The following is a 17,879-nucleotide window of genomic DNA, read 5'->3' as shown; positions in this document are numbered from 1 at the left end:
TATAAGGAGTGGATTGCCAAAGGAAGAGCACTGTTCAATCTGCCTGATGTCCCGCAAGCGCAGTGACGTGAGGCGTAATAAAGAACCTGTTTGCCAGAAGGTGGCAGTTCGGCCGTTACCAGTTAATGGGTGTGATGTGCTTCCTTTGAGCTGAGCAGCACGACCAGAGGCCGACAATGCTGGCCCTGCATCCACCCCGATCCCTGCCGGCAGCACCAGCAGAGAACTCAACACTGGCGATGAGGACGTGAAATTAACTCATGTGTGCCACAAGCAGTGCATCTTTCTCTCGACAGACAGGAACTGCCAGCCATCAAACCTGCGCCCCACTCAGGTCATAGTGGGACCAGTGAAACCACAAGAAGCAAAACTCTTCAAGGTAGCACAGCCCCACACAACTGCAAGACGTCAGGTGAGAAGGAGTGGCCCCAACCATTCACAAGACAGCAAGACCTCTACAGAGACCCATCATCAGTGGGGCCCCGCTGGATCATCTCGATTCAAAAATTTGAGATGGCAATGGACTGTAAGGAAGTAACGACTCCAAGGAAGATGAGATCACACCTTCAGCTCAAAGTTGGTGATGACGCTTTAAACATTTTCAACTCTCTAGCAGTGGGAGATGGCGCAGATGTATACCACTTCATACCACAATTGAACCCTGACTATGAGACATTCAACTTCTGTACCACAGTGCAGATGGAAGAGGAAACACTCAATGCCTACCACACAAGGCTCCGGCGGTTAGCATTGTCCTGCAAATTTTATGACATCGAAAAGGAGATAAGGTACCAATTTATTAATGGGATGAGCTGGGAAAAGCTGCGAAGAATAGTGCAGAGTGAGAAATGAATCACCCTGGCGAGGATATTAGAATATGGACAAAAGAGAGAGCTATCACACGCAAGAGCTGCACCAATGGGCACAATACTGCAAAAGCTACAACTGGCCACAACAGTAACTGTTGCACAAGTCACAATCCGCCAAGCACCCAGGGATGAGAACAGTGATACACACACCACATCACAGTGACAACCAAGAATCCCGAGGCCGACTGCATGCGGATGGCGTGAAGGAGCGCAACATGGTAAAAGGAATTGCCCAGCACAAGTGACCACGTGCGGAGCATGCAGCAGAAGAGATCATTACACACGTGTGTGTCGATCATCATGACCCCCCAACGCACTCAACCACAACCGCCGAAACCTCTTCCTAAGAAAAAGAAGCAAGCGTACACACGGTTAGTGGTGACTGGTCACAACTCCTCAACAGATGATTCCGGAGACGAGCATGAAAAAGCAGCAACACGAATCGAAGCAGGACGGACAAGGAGAAAAGGCAAAATTCACCTCATCTCAGCACTAGAACAAGGGGGAAACACACTGAAAAGGAAGAAGAGAAGACTCAAATGTCTCAATAATATCCAAGGCCAGGAAACAATGATGACGATCAACGCTGGAGCGTCGGTGAACGTCATGCCGGCTGAACTGTTCCAGCGGCTACACACCCAGCCAGAAATCAAACGTACAAAGACCCTGCATTTCTCATATGGCAGCAAAACACCTTTGCCACTGGTGGGACGTTTCCAGACTGCACTAAGCAGGAAATCCAATATAAAATGCATGTAGTTGATGCAGGCATTGAATGCCTGCATAGTTGGGAGTCAGCAGAGGAATTAAGACTCATAAAGTTCATCTGCAACATTACTGACTCTACGGACATCGCCAACCTTCTCGCAAAACACCTTGGCATTCTCCAAGGCATAGGATATCTGAAAGGAAAGCTGATTAAACTACATATTGACCCTACAGTTCAGCCCGAGCGGTACGGCACAGGAAAACTCTGTTCCACATGAAATTATATGATATGGCATTTATAACGTCCCATACACAAGTGTTTCAAGGCGCAACAAAGCAAGGGAGGGGGAACAAAGGGAAGATAGACAACGATCTTACTAGGCCAGGTGACATTGAGATTGTGCAAGTGCTGGGAAGGGGGAGGTGAAAAGTGCGAGGGGGAAGAGGAGGGGGCAGTGCAGTACATGGGATCACACAGTAAAAACAAAAAAATATGAATAAATAAAAGGGAGGCCAGCTGGTGGCAAGTGCAAGGGTAAGTGCAGACATCAAGTGTCAAGCTCTGGTAGGGGAGACCTTGTGGCGAAAGAACTACAGGAACTAGAGAAGGCTGACATCATTGAACCAGTGTCCGGCCCAACACCATGGGTATCCCCAATGGTTGTCGCGAAGAAACGCAAACAACCGGGAAAAGTGAGAATCTGCACAGACATGCGCCTACCCAACGCGGCCATAAAAAGAAAACGGCACATCACCCCGACTTTAGACTAAGTAATGACGGACCTTATAGGGTCGCGAATTTTGCAAAACTGGACCTCAATGCTGGCTACTACCAGCTGAAACTACACTGTGATTCGTGATACATCACAACCTTCTCGACTCATTTGGGCCTCAGACGATATAAGAGGCTGAGTTTTGGAATATCGTCCACTGCAGAGGTGTTCCAACAAGCCATCCAAGAAGTAATCCAAGGAATTCCTGGAGTACTGAACGTCACCGATGACATCCTCGTCCATGCCAATGACAGAGAGGAACACATACGCAGACTAGAAATGGTACTCAACAGACTAGAGATGGCCTGACTCACAATGACAAATGTGAATTCCTAAAGGAGGAAATAACATTCTTCGGATACGTTTTTAACAGTGATGGCGTGTCTGCTGACCCCCTCAAGATGGCAGACATAAAAGAGGCTTCTCTGCCCACCACACCCATAGAAGTATGCAGTTTCCTAGGTATTGCCACATACTGTGGCAGGTGTATCCCCAACCTCGGAACCATTGAGAGAACTGACCAAAACAGACGTTAAATGGGACTGGAGCTCCGAATGTCAGGAGGCATTCAAACAAATCAAAACATTGTTGTCATCGCACACAACCATGGCATATGTTGGGGGAGAGGTGGTCTATCCCACCCATCATCATTCCCGCATGAAATGAGCCCTGTGTGTGCCAAAGAGGGGAGACGCCCCCACTGTTTCTTCGGGTGCTGTAGGCCAAATAAGGGCATGAGTGAGCAAACAAATAACCAGCCCTTTGGCAGAACAAGGAGACTCTATTTTGTGTGCCACTAACAGAGTTCTATGTTGTAGCTAAGTTTTCGACTAGAGACAAGTTCGAAACCTGATTATAGGGTTTTACAACATAAAGATTGCAAAGGCTTCGGAAGTTGTGCAGTAACTAACTGTGTCTACACCTTTCTAGCCTATCTAGAAATTTTTTGTCACAATTTTGGTTATGAATTGCTGTTAGTATTTTATGTTGTGTTTTATATTTTGATACATTGTCCCACTACCAAATGTTTTCACATGGCTTTTTAAGTCAGATATATTTTTGAGAATAAATTGATATTGCGTTTGATGAGATATTAGTGACCCACTTGTTTTTGGTGTAAATGTTGATACCTTCTAACTACCTCATGTATTACTTTAGTTCTATTGTCCCAAAATAAGGTAGAGTTCTCCACCTTTGGTGGTCTATTTGGGTTTGCCCTTATTTACTGAGTGTGTCACTAACAGCCATTTTGTGCAAGAACTTGAAAGTGATCTCTAGATGCTGCTTCTCCCATGCCCAGCGCTTTTGCGCAAACAGCCCTAGCTCCCTCCACCTCTCTGCCAGCTCTGCACAAACCCTGTTCTCACGGAAGTCTGGCCATGGATTGTTGCAAGTGCCCAGTATCCTTTCTGCGCAGATGAACTCACTGTCCTGCGTGTGACCGGAGCAGGCCTCAGCCCGTGTGTCCATCTATCACCACTAAACTGCCCATGCTCCTTCGACCCCCACCCTGCTAGACTCCAGCCCCCTGAAGCCCATACCCCTCTACTCTTTCATGCAGATATGAATCTGACTCCTGTGAACTGACCAGATGGAACACCCATCAGAGCCCTAATCCTATGTGCCTATATATTCTCTTGAAATGTAAATACATGCCCCCTAGTGTCATGAGACAATAGGCAGATCAAAGACCCGCCGGGTGGGCACGTCGTTCGGGGGTTACTGTGTTTTATGGCCACCTGAGTACAATGGTTAGAATGTCCATCTATATGCTTGGGAGCTTTCAACCTATTACCATTAATGTCAAATATTTTTTTGTTCAGAGAAAGGAGTGAGTGGGCGCAACTTATTTTCTTTGCTTTCGTATAAATTGCAAGAATTTGAAAGAAAGGTTGTTTGGTCCTGTCGCCAGTTGCCTCCCCGGTGAAAGTTAATGATGCACAAATGACTGGATTGAGTTTTCCAGGGCACTGGAAGGACCGAAGTGGGGATTTCCACACGTTATTACTTGAAATTAGCAAGTTAAATATGGCAATTGTTCATAGAATATTCTTAACGAGACTTTGTAGGTTCAAATATAGGTATATTCTTTATTTGATTACACTTTGTGAAAGGCCTTTTGCACCAATTTTATCGTCCAATGCATTTCGGTCTGTAGAAGACCTTCTTCAGCGACTGTGTGCGTATAATTCTTGGCCTTATTAGTACATTCTTTCTTGTTCAAAAAAGTTTCCAAATTATTATCCACTCAGACAATATTTCTTTGTAATGCTACAGTGTTGTTCTTACATTCTTCTGGAGCCGATTTCTGGTGGGTAATCTATTTTGAAACACTCCTTGAGCAGCAGGGCACGATGGGCACCCTGCTGCTCAAGGAGTGTTTCAAAATAGATTACCCACCAAAAATTGGCTCCAGAAGAATGTAAGAACAACACTGTAGCGTACCAAGCAGGTACCTACAATCTGACGGATTTCCTATCCAGGCACCCAAGAGCCGCAACGCATTGCGAGGTAGATGAGTCCAAAGAGACTCATGAGCACATCTGCCAGATCCTCAACACAATGAAACCCAAGGCAGTCCGCATCGTCGACATTCTGGAGGCCACACAAGCTGACCGTGTTGTGACATTGTAAAGATAACAGGAGAATAGAAGTCATTCCTCTGTGACGTGCACAATCGCACACCAGCTGCCAAGGATTTCCTTGCAGGGATGTTCCAAGTACGGCAAGAACTGTCAGTTACCAGCGAAGGATTATTCCTGAGGGGCGCACACATAGTAATCCCTATCAGTCTATAAAACAGGATTGTCATACTGGCCCACGAAGGAAACCAAGGCATGGGGCCTCATTCCGAGAGGGCGCAAAGGGACACCGGGCACCGTTAAGGTCATCAGTGCCGGTAATCCCTTTGCGCCCTACTACGAGATCCCTTTGCGGCCCCGTCCTTAACGCCTGCTTTACCAGGTGTTATGGACGGGACCCGCAAAGGGACTTTAATAACGTAATTTACGGTACCGTTATTAGCACCCTCCCCATTCCCATTGAGCACTATGGGGGCTCGAATGGGAATGGGGATTGACATTTTCAATGGGGACTTACCGGTCCCGCAAAGGTCGGACTAGACCGGTAAGTCCCCATTGAACCAGGGCGGACACGGTACCAGTATTGGTGCTAGTCATGGTGCTAATAGCGCCATGACTATCACCAACCTCGGAATGAGGCCCATGGTCAGAGCCGAAGCCAGGATACGGCACTGCATATGGTTTCCAAAGTGGAAGAAACAATTGCCTCATGCCACTCATGCCTAGTGACAGGGGCACCTCTGAGTCCAGAACCAATCCACTCAGCAGAGCGAGGGACATCACAGTGGGAAGCCATTAGCATTGGTTTGTAGTCTTTTCATCGAATGCATTCCATCGAAATTGGAATGCATCGAAACGTATGCAATGAACACATTTCCATCGAAGTATCATACATTAAGTGTAAAGTGTTTATGCATCGAAACTCTTTCATCGAAAAAGGTTTCATTATATAAACACTTTGCATTTCTTGCATGGAAAGTCGGTGGAACATGTAAAACGCTTTAACGTTATATAGAGCTGTCCAGTGCTTAAATCTGAACAGCTCCGTATAAGATGTATAGTGTGCACTTTTAGTTTATTGGGGGGGTTCCAATAAAATTAAATAAAAGTCCCCAGTCCAAGAAAATAAAATGAAGGTGCACACTACGTATCTTATACGGAGCTGTTCAGATTTAAGCACTGGACAGCTCCATATGACTACACACTAGACCATTCAGAGGGAGCTGTCCAGCGCTGAAATCTATAATGTGTTCCAGCATAGGAATGCTCACTCTAGCTTGTGTTGTTTATTGTTTATTGGGGGGTCTTCCTCCAAACCCCCCAACTCCCAGGGGTCCCCTTTGCCTGACCTCCCACCCCAACCCCCATTTGCAAAAACGAACCCTTTCCTTAATCCATCGAAATTCATTCAATGAATATGCTTTTCGATGGAAAAGCTTTTAAATGAATGAATTTCGATGGATAATAAATCGAAAGAAATTAATTCGATGGAAAGACTAGATACCATTAGCATTGACTTCTGCACTGTGCAGGAGGGCACTTACCTGCTGGTGGCTATCAACGACCATTCACAGAGGTAGAAATACTATCATCAACAGCAGCGGACACAGTGAACCCGGCATTAGAAAAATTGACTGTCTAAGTATGTCAACAGCGATAATGGGCTGATGTAGAAAAATTCATGACAACACTCAACAAAGTTCTCTGCATATCCAGGGCCCAGAGCAGCCTGTGGCGAAGCGATCTGTACCGATTTTTACAAAACAACAGGGTGACCCCTCGCAGCTCCACAAACATACCCCCATCAGAACTCATGTATGGAACAATGATAAACTCAGACATACCACATCACCCCAGCAGGAAGACGGACGGCCTAGGCAAAGAACGCACACAGGCCAAGCGAGTAGCGGCAAATAAACACATGAGCCATCAACGAAATGCAAGGGAACCAGGCACAAGGAGGTCAACCAAGTGCTGTTGTTACAAAACCCCACAAAGTAAAAGCTAGAGGCTTATTATGACCACCCACACTGGAGGGTAATCAAGAGAGAAGGGACGATGGTAACAGTGAGCCGAGGGCAACAGACCATTGCGAGAAATGCTTCATGGTAGAAACGGGTGCCAGAAGAAATGTGGACTGAAGGAGAAAGAGAGCTGAAGGAGGAGGGTGTCCACACACCGTACACCCTGAGAGAAGGGGCTGTTGAGGACGTGGGCAGGTAATGGCCCAAATGAACTGTCGGAGAGTGATGAAGCGCCTCCCTGTTTTGAAGGTCAGCTGGAAGGGGGAGGCGGTCCAGTGGGTACAACCTGAGGGCAGTCCCGCAGGCCCTGGGGAAGCTGAGGGACCTATGAGTGGTGAGGTTTCAAGGGGCTCAGATTTGGGGTTTTTATGTTAATATACACCCCTGTGCAGGACTAGATAGCACAGGGAGCTATAATGTTGATAAATGTTTGTTAAATGGGATAAAGGAGGAATGTTACATTCGCCTCACGTCCCGCATGGGCAGTGACATGATGCGTAATAAAGAACCCATGTGCTGGAATATGGCAGTTGGGGATTTACCAGCTAATGGGTGTGATGTGCTTTCTTTGAGATGAGCAGCACGACCTGAGGCCCACAATGCCAGGCCTGCAGCCACTCCGATCCCTGCCGGCAGCACCAGCAGAGAACTCAACAAGCGCTATTGTTGTTTTTGCTTGACAGCTACAGAAACTCTAAAACCCATAATTGTTGAATGCACAGCACTTTATAATGCTCGGGTTGAAATGTTTGAGTCATATTTTAGAAATAGAGCTTTGCTCTCATGGGAAATGAAATGGTTGAACTTATTGTTAGAACCCTCTGATCAATTGGTTATAACTAATGAACTTTTAAAAAATAATTTTTACTGAGTGTTGGGGGTTTGTCCTTGGCCCCCCCATGCGTGCCCGTGAGCCCCCAACCCGACAGAGCTCACACACACACGTCTGTCGGCTTCGGGCTCCCCGGTCGCTCTGCGGCTTCCGGGAACGCCCCGTTTATTAACGCTGCACGCGGCGATGTGCAACGTCACGCCGCCGCGTGCGCAGCCCTTGCGGGGCAACGCCACACTCCTCCTTTTTCAGGAGGACACACAATTACAACATTAGTTAAACACACCATATCACACAGCAAACAACTTGCCCATCCTGAGCCCAGGCCCCTTTAATGTCAGCCACCCGGGTCCCTTCCCTCTGGATGAACCTCCAACGGTCCCAACACATAGGGCCTCATTCCGAGGCTGGCGCTATCCATGGAGTAAATAGCACCATGGTAAGCAACCATGGAGCTATTTACTCCATGGAAATCCGGCATGGTGAATGGAGCAATTACCGGTCCATTCCAAGGTTGGAGGGACCGGTAATTCCCCATTCACCATACCGGTTCCCCATCCCCATTCCTGCCCCCATAGGGCTCAATGGGAATGGGGAAGGAGTAAATTACGGCACCGTAAATTACGGTGCCGTAATTTACTCCAAGGTCCCTTTGCGGGTTGGATTTTTAACGCCTGCTAAAAGCAGGCGTTAAATGCCAACCCGCAAAAGGGAACTCGGAATATGGTGGTAAGTGTTAACGGTCACCGTTGCCATTAACGGTGACCGTTAACCCTTACCTCCAGCCTCGGAATGAGGCCCATACTCACTGAGGTAAGCGGGTTTCCCTCGCCCAGCCCTCTGGGGGTACCTCCCGCTCACCTCCGGCACCGGCAGTCCATCAGCAACAGCCTCCCGACTCGGAGAGGCCGGGGCACCGAGAGGGGGCCCATCATCATCAGGGATCTCAGCGACACCCGGGTCCAGAGGGGGTTCAGTTCTCGAGTCTCCCAGCTTCTTGAAGAAGCTGACGTTTCGGGTGACAGCCGTTCGCCCATCGGAGGCCGTCACCATCGACCCCTTCACGGCGACCACATCCAGGGGCGCTGGTTCGTAAGGGAGGGACAGCTTCCCATGAGGATGTCGGTTCCGGATAAGCACCTCATCCCCAGGTTTCAGCCGCTGGGGCCGAAGACCCCGGCGCAAGTTCTCTTGGCTGATCCTGGCCAGTCGGTCGGCCTCAACCTGCTGGTCGTTGATCACCCCGGGTTCTCTCTCCTGTACCTCCGGCAGTAGACCCCGGGGGCATCGCCGGAATAACACTTCCGCCGGGGCGACACCAGTGGATGCATGTGGGGTGGTGCGATACACTCTCAGGAATTGATACAATGCCCGTTGGAGGGGCTGGCCTTGTCCTTGCACAATCCGAAATGTCTTGTTCAGCGTTCGCATCAGCCTTTCTGCATCGCCGTTGGCTCGAGGCCACAGCGGGGATATCTTCCGATGTTGAACTCCACAACTGGCTAGAAACTCTGCGAACCGCTCGCTTTGGAATGGCGACCCGTTGTCCGAGCATAGCGTCAGGGGAAATCCGTGGGTTGCAAAGATCTTTTCCACGGCGACTACCACATGCTCGAATGCCACCGATTCCACGAACTCCACCTCGGGGTACCGGGAGTACTCATCGACTATGGCCAGAAAGTGGGTGCCCACGGACGTGGACCCAAAGTCCGCATGCACGACCTCCCAGGGCCTGGTCCCTCGAGGCATTGCTTCGATCGCCGGTTCCCTCTGCACCGGGGAGGCTGCCTGACACCATACACAGGCTGCCACAAAGTCATCGACCCTTTTCTCCAGCTCCGGGAACCAGACCTTCATCCGCAGCCTCGCCTTCGTCTTGGCAGCACCCTGATGGCCATGATGGGCCAGGGCGATCACATCACCTACTTTGGAGTGGGGGACCACTATGCGATCCCCCCGGAGCAGGAGCCCCGACGCCGAGAAAGACAGCTCATCTTTCACCTTCCACAGCTGTTCAAGGGCGGTCTTCGCCTCATGGGTCCGCCCGGCGAGAGCCTCCAAGACAAACTTCCAGGATCCGCTTTGCATCGACTGCTTCAGTATCTGGAAGCACCCATCCTCAGCCGCTGCAGCCTCCAGCTCTGACAGGGGCACCGCATTTGGTGTTGCTCCTTCCACTACCATCCGGACATGGTCGTCCGCCTCTTCTGCGCAGGTGTCTCCCACCACTCCCCTTTGCACTCCGGGATGCCGGGAGAGGAAGTCCGCCGCATTGTTGCTGCCTGGCCGGTAAACCAGCGTGACCCCGTACTCAAGCTATGCGAGCATCCATCTCTCAATTCTGGCCGGGGGCTTTGATGACGAGCCCGCCAGGATCGGGAGCAGGGGTTTATGATCAGTCACCACAGTCACCGGGCGCCCCAGCACATAGAGGTGAAAATGTCTGCATCCCCACAGGACCGCCAGGGCCTCCCGCTTGATCTGGGAGTACCGCTGTTCCGTTTCCGAGAGCGCCTTCCTGGCGTATGCTACGGGACGGAGGTTTCCATCCCGGTCCACTTGGGTCAGGACCGCCCCCAGGCCAAACAGACTGGCGTCGACCACGATCTCCGAGGGTAGCGCTGGGTCGAAGAACGCCATGGTATCCTCCGTTGTTAAGGCGCTCTTGATGTCCTCGAACGCCGACTGCTCCAGTGGACCCCAGTGCCAGGCAGTCTCTTTCTTGGTAAGAGCTCTGAGCGGCTCCGACCTTGAGGCCAGGTTTTGGATGAACCGACCACAGTAGGTCACCATGCCCAGAAAGCTTCTCACCTCCAACACCGATTCCGGGGGCTGTGCACTCTTTATGTCCTGAACTTTCCGCGGGTCGGGTGACACTCCTCCCTCCTTAAAAACAAACCCAAAGAATTCTATGGAGGGGCGCAGGAATTCGCACTTGTCCCTTTGGAGGGTGAGGCCCAGTGACTGCAGTCTCTCGAAGGTCTTGGCCAGGCGCTTCAGGTGGATCACCTCCGTGGTGGCAAACACCAAAATGTCATCACTGATGTTGAGTACCCCTTCAAGATCAGCAAGGGCACCTCGGATAATGTTCTGAAACACTTCCGCAGCCGATGACACCCCAAAGCTTAACCTCTTGTACCTGTAGAGTCCCCGGTGAGTGGTGAATGTTGTAATATACCGGGACTCCGGATGGAGGACAACTTGATGATACCCTGCTCTGAGGTCGAGCTTGGAGAAGAATCTGGCCCCTTGTACCTCAGCGATTATGTCGTCAATGGTCGGGCAGGTATCGCTCCCTTTTGATTGCCTTGTCGGGCAGCCTCATATCCACACAGATACGAACTGAGTCCGGCTGCTTTGGTTTTCTGGCCACGACGATGGGGGACACCCATGGTGTTGGGCCTTCCACTTTCTCGATGATGTCCAAGGCCACCAGGTTATCCAGCTCCTTGTCGACCTGCTCCCTCAGATGAAAAGGAACTCTCCGGTGTTTCAAAGCAATGGGTTGTACTGAGTCATCAATGTGGAGCCGGACTGGATCACCGGTCATTCTCCCAATGCCGTTGAACAGGGCTGCGTACTTGTCAAGTAGATCATTGATATCTTCCAGGTATACTGAGTACGCAAAACTCACTATCCCGAGTGCCTCCGCAGCCGCACAGCTCAGCAGGGTGTTGTTGCTTATAGGGGTCACGTAGAATCGAGCCCTGATCGTCGAGCCTTCATGTTCCACCTTCGCTACGAACGCCCCGTCCAGCGGTATGGGCTCGAGTCCACCGAAGGCGAATATGCGAGCTCTTGGCACAGCCAGGTTTGGTAGCGGGTCCAGAGCGTCATAATGTCCCCTCACCATTACGTTGACAGATGCCCCTGTGTCCACCAACACGGGAACAGGCGAGCGGTTCACCTCCACCACGCACCTTGGCTGCCTCCTGCTTTTGCTTTTCAGGACCCCCATGCTTGAGACAAAGAAAATGTTCTCCTCCTCCTCTTCTTCAGCCTCCTCTGCCTGAGTCTCCTCTTCCGCTTGATCTACCTGGGCCACGTTGGACGGCCGGGTTTGGCGCGGAGTCCAGATTCGGGCAGGACCTCTCGGTACCATGACAGGTAGAGCCGACTTACACACTCTTGAGAAGTGATCCGGCAATCCACATCGGCCACATGTTCTTCCTGCGGCTGAGCACTCTGTTGGGTGGGGGAGGTCATAGCCACACTTCTGACACGACTCCCCCGATCTTCCTGCTCTGTCACGGGGGGCTCCACCAGTCCTTCTTGTTCCTCTGCCGCCCCGCCACACAGCGCACACCTCTTCGGCCTTGATCGAGCGTGATCCCGCCTCCATTTTGTTTGCCCGTGCCTCGGCCACTTCGTGACATCGACCCAGTTCCAGTATGCGGGGCAGAGTGATTCCCGGCTCTCTGAGGACCTGTCTCCTCAGTTTGCCGGAGGAGCATGCTTGGATCAGCATTGTTCGTATCATATCATCCGCGTCCCCCCACGCACACCCTTGGGAAAGGCGGCGCAGGCAGCCGTAAAAAGTGTCCAGGGTCTCATCATCCTTTTGTTTGGCCGACAGCATTACAAATCTCTCGAAGTCCACGTTGGCGAGTGGAAGGAAGTGTGCAAGGAGAGCCGCTTTGGCTTCACCAAAGGTCTGGTCAACCGGAGTCAGCGACTCGAAGATCTCCTGAACCGCGGCTCCCGCCAAGTACAGCGTGGTGGCCACCATGCTGTCATCATCGTCCACCCGAGCAGCCCTGAAGTACATGTCCAGGCGGGCCAACTACCTCTTCCATCGGGGCCCCAGGCTAGACGGGGGGCCCGTGGGATCAAATTCTGGTATCGGTTGTAGGGCGGCCTGGGCTCTCGCTTGAGCCATAATGGGAGCCCCTTGTGGAGCGGCAGGCTGCGCCCCTAGTGGTGCCTGTGGTGCAGGCGTCTGATTCCCCGGTGGCAGCGGTTGCGGTGCTGCAGGCTGGGCCGCCTGATCTTCGTCCTGAGAGTCTTCCACAGGATCCGCGGTGTCACCGTCCTGGTCGCTGTCGGACATGGGACTGAGCGCACAGGCACCCCCACCACAAGTCCTGGGGCCGCAACTCAGATTCCCCACCATCACCATGCAGATGGATGCACCCCCATGCCAAGCACAGCACGGGTCTTGAATTGTAGAGCGGAGAAGACGGTGACGTGTGTCCCCTTCCTTGAGCACCAGCCAAGAGTCATACACACACACACAAAAAAAACAAAAAAAAAACACCACCGGCCACCACCTTGTGATGATGAAGAGGACCAATAGAAGATGGAGCACCAACCACCACCACCACCTCGTGATGATGAAGAGGATCAAGAAAAGTGTCCTGATGATGAAGGGGGCGAGGAAGTGCCTTGCTGCCACCTTGCAGCAATGCACCGCAATGTAGAGGTCCCAAAAATTAAGCCATGTGGGTGGACTGGACTAAGCAGGCCCTGCCATAGTAGTCCTTATCCTGGCTTTCACTCGACGTAACAGTCCCAAAATATGATGAAAACACACAAATCAGGTATGGGCGTGCAGGTCATACACTCAGCAACCATGAAATCCAAAAATTAGACCCGGATCACCTTCTCGTCCCGAACCGGAGCTCCGAGAAGTTCCGCGGCCTCGTGTTCAAAATGGCCGCCAGCCGCGTGTGCGGTCCGCAGCCACGGCGTGAAACGAAACGTCCGTGAATGTTCCGATCGTAAGAAAAATTCCGGAAGCCTTTTACCGCCGGGCCCGGGCATCCGTCACCACTCGTCGCCACTGTTGGGGGTTTGTCCTTGGCCCCCCCATGCGTGCCCGTGAGCCCCCAACCCGACAGAGCTCACACACACACGTCTGTCGGCTTCGGGCTCCCCGGTCGCTCTGCGGCTTCCGGGAACGCCCCGTTTATTAACGCTGCACGCGGCGACGTGCAACGTCACGCCGCCGCGTGCGCAGCCCTTACGGGGCAACGCCACACTGAGACAGTGGGCCTCATTACAAGTTTGCCGGTCCGGGAATTACGGTACCGGTCAGCTTGCCGGTACCATAGTTCCCAGACTTGCAAACTACGAGTTGTGCTTGTGGGTGCCTTTCTGCCCGCCAGGTCTGACCTGCGGGCAGAGCGGCACCCGCGAGCACAGCATGTCGGATGCACCGGCACCAGGCTCAAATGGGAATGGGGAAGAATGGTTTCTGACGCCCAGGAATGGCCAAATACCAGGTCCAGCAAGGCCGTAATTACCCAGTATTTGCCCCTTTTTGGGCGCCGAAAAAAAAAAATACCAGTGGCAGCCTCGTAACGGGGCCCAGTCTGTTTTAACATAATTGTGAATCTTATGTAGTAACTGTGAATCATAACTTTATTTTTGTTTTATGTATGTGCATGTGTTCAAAGTTTTACTTGTGAGACTTGATCACACAATACAAAATTCAATAGAGCATGCGCAGGGAAGAGGAGGGCGCTGTGCATCTGAGAACACCCTGTGCATGCTCAGTGATCTTAGTTCCCACGCAGAGGTGATACACATGCCGAGCACTGAGACACTAATCAATAGAGCATGCGCAGGGAAGAGGAGGGCGCTGTGCATCTGAGAACACCCTGCGCATGCTCAGTGATCTTAGTTCCCACGCAGAGGTGATACACATGCTGATTCTCATCAGGGCGCAGTGAACGTACTAAATAGCACGATTCACTGCGCCATTTCGTGACGCCCAGGCACCACTGCTATTCTGAAGTGGGCCTGGGCGTCATCGCAAAGCACGACAGTGCTTTTGCTGTAATCCGCCTGTTTCTAATGGAAACAGGCGGATTGCAGAATCTCGGCAGCATTTTCATTAAATAACGAGGGAATCTTTATTTAACGAAAATGCTGCCGATCCTATACACCAAAGTGAGCAGCTTCAACATTGCAGGATGTTGAAGCTGTTTACTGTGGTGTACAGGAAAGTGTTCATATACAACACACCGGGTTATATGAACACTTTCATTTAAAGCAAGCAGCTTCAACGTGGCATTCTGCAACATTGAAGCTGCTCGCTTTGGTGTAAATTAAAGTGTTCATATACACCGGTGTGTTGTATATGAACACTTTCATGTACACCAATGCAAGCATCTTCAACGTTGCAGCAACGTTGAAGCTGCTTGCTTTGCTGTGCATGAAAGTGTCCGTATACAACATAGGTGTATGGACACTCCCATTTACACTGATGGCACTCCTCCAGTTTAATAGCACCAAAAGGGTACCGTAAATGTGCGCTAGTTTAGCGCACATATTAAACTGGAGGAGTGCCACAAGAATAGACTTCGAAAAAGTCTGTTTACGAATGTGGCGGTTGCCCGGTTGGTTTCCAACCCATCCTAGCAACCACCACATGTATTCCGAAAGTGGCGCATTCCTTCCGACTTCAGAAGAATGCACCACCTTCAGAATATGTCTTAAGGTCCTTAAGCCTTTTAACGTCCTATTCGGTACTTAACACCTACATGAGAATCGGGCCCTGAGACACTAATCACTAGAGCATGCAGGGAAGAGGAGGGCACGCATGCATCTAAGAACACTCTTCGCATGCTCAGTGATCCCTGTGGACTCAGAAGTGATAAACATGCTGATAAAACGAGGTCTCGGTGACCACAGACCCGTTTTAGGAGGGAAAGCTTCTTTACTAACTTCCAGGTACAGTTTCAGGTTACACAGGACAGGAACATCAGGGACTACATACACCTGTGCACTATGATTACTGTTGTGATTAACTTTGCTGTATTTGATGTATCTTAACTTAAGTAAATAAGTTAACAGTTCACTGGAGTGTCAGAGTCATTTGTGGCCGAACCCTGAATTCAACAATTACTGCTTTTATTATCTTCCGGAATGTTCTGTGAGCCATGGAACCCAAAGAACCTGTAGGTTCTAGGTTTGACTGTTTAAAAAGAAAAAAAAAAGGATGGGAGCTACACCTGAGTGGACATTATCCTACTGCTGACCTGTTCACCACCTATACTATATTCTATAACTAATAAGCCAAGTTTCTTTTATACCGCTTGACTCCTGCCTCGGTCATGGTCCCAGTGTGACTTACTTGAGGAAGTAGTCTACTTCAATTTGTCGACAAGTGGTTTGGAAAGCAGCCCAGAAGAGGATGAGGCCCTTTGAAGAGGTGAAATTAAAGAAATGAAGGCCCAGTTAGCAGAAGATGTGCCATGAAGGGCAAAGGCGGAAACATGGGGACCTGAGGTTCAGAGGAATTTCCTGTTGTCACAGGCAGGGCTGGAGGTGAAGAGTACGTTGACCCCAAAAAGGTCTTGAGTTGGGGGCCGTTGAGGGGATCAGGTGCATTGCTGGCACTGGACGGGGAAGGCAGAGTTATACCCGATAAATGTCAGGAGTTTGGGCAGTTACGGGGCCATTTGCAAACCGCATTGAAGGACGTGCAGTACACGGAACAGGGTAAGGTTGTGAGGGTAAGGTCTGGCACAGTTTGTGTGGAAGAGTGGTTGAATATGGTTGAATATAAGTGTTGCTCATGCACACTTCATACACCTTTAAAAGAAAGATGTTATGCTTACTGGTGTTAAATATTTAAAGGGACAAACCGGTGTGCATAACATAGGTAGTTGTTTTCTCCATTGTGCACACCAGCATTGGGTTCATTCTGTTCACCCATTGTTTGTATGCTATCCTGTGCTGCTACTCTGCATGCACACATTTGTTGCGTGTGTTCTTTGTCTAGTGTGTACATTTTTCTATCCTTTTCTGATCTTTTTTGTGTTCTGTGGGAGATTTGGTGTGATTGACTTCCTAGTTGTTTGAATGAAATGAAATTAAATGATATTTTATTTATATCGCACTCGTACACAAGTGTTTCAGAGTGCGACCAGGCAAAAGGAGGGGAACAGGGGAAAGAACAAAAACAACGATCTTAGTAGGCCCAGTGGCATTAAGAGCGCGCAAGTGCATGGGAGAGGCAAAAGGGGGATAGTGCATGGAAGGGGGAAAAGTGGAAACGCGCGGAGCAGAGGGGGAATAAATAGTAATAAGTAAAAATAAATAAATGAAGGTGATAAGCAGTAGTAGTGCAGCCAACAAGTGGTAACATTTGCAATATGCTTGAGGTGTGATGGACTTCCTTGTTGGTTTGTATACACAAAATGCTCTTCAACACCCCCTCATGTCCTGGTGACAGTTCCTTGATTGTTAGTATGCTTTGTCAAGAAGAGTGGCAGTCCCATGATGTGGAAGTGCCAGCTCCAGGTAAAAGGAGATTTAGGGCCTCATTGTAACATAGGCGCTCCCGTAATGAAGGGTGCCGGTACGGGACCGGCACCCTTCATTATGGGATGCCCTATTACGAGGTTCCCTTGCGGGAACCGGAACAGACGCCTGGTAAAACCAGACGTCCTTTCCGGGTCCCACGAGGGGACCAAGGAGCTAATAACGGGCCTGTTATTAACAGGCCCGTTATTAGCTCCCTCCCCATTCCCATTGAGCCCTATGGGGGATCAATGGGAATGGGGATGGGTTTTTCCAATGAGGACTTACCGGGTCCTCCATGGTTGGAATAGCCTGATAAGTCCTCATTGGAGGAACCCGGTACTGGAGCCCGGTATTCAGGCAGCCATGCCCTTATTAAGGGCATGGCTTCCTCCATACTCGTAATGAGGCCCGTTGTTTATAGAACCCCACCCCTACCTTTAAAAGCTCCCCCAATCTCTGTGGTTTGCCAAACCGGCGCTGAGCTTGGCCAGTGACTCTTTGAACATTGCCACACAGGTTGGTATGAACAGAGCCATAACAGGACCATTACCATGCATTGATTCAATTATTTATGATCGATTGATAGACGCTGAACATTTGCTACATTTGCTTGAATTCGAGCCCCCTGCGCACTGAGTCTGTTGAAGCTCCATGCGAGAAAAGGAAAATGTACACAATTTTCACACCAGCGGTCGTTAACACACATAAGAAAACGACAGCATCGAATCTACCCAATACTCAACAGACTTGTAAAAACATAAGCAAAAATGCAGGGGAGTCGGTTTCGAAACTTCCCAAAAATCCACCTGCGCCAAAGCACCTGGGGAAAGCGTCAT

The sequence above is a fragment of the Ambystoma mexicanum genome, chromosome 4q, assembly GCF_040938575.1.
Source record: "Ambystoma mexicanum isolate Mex_15411 chromosome 4q, UKY_AmexF1_1, whole genome shotgun sequence".
NCBI classification, from domain to species: Eukaryota; Metazoa; Chordata; class Amphibia; order Caudata; family Ambystomatidae; genus Ambystoma; species Ambystoma mexicanum.
Note: the sequence above shows the minus strand (reverse complement) of the source record.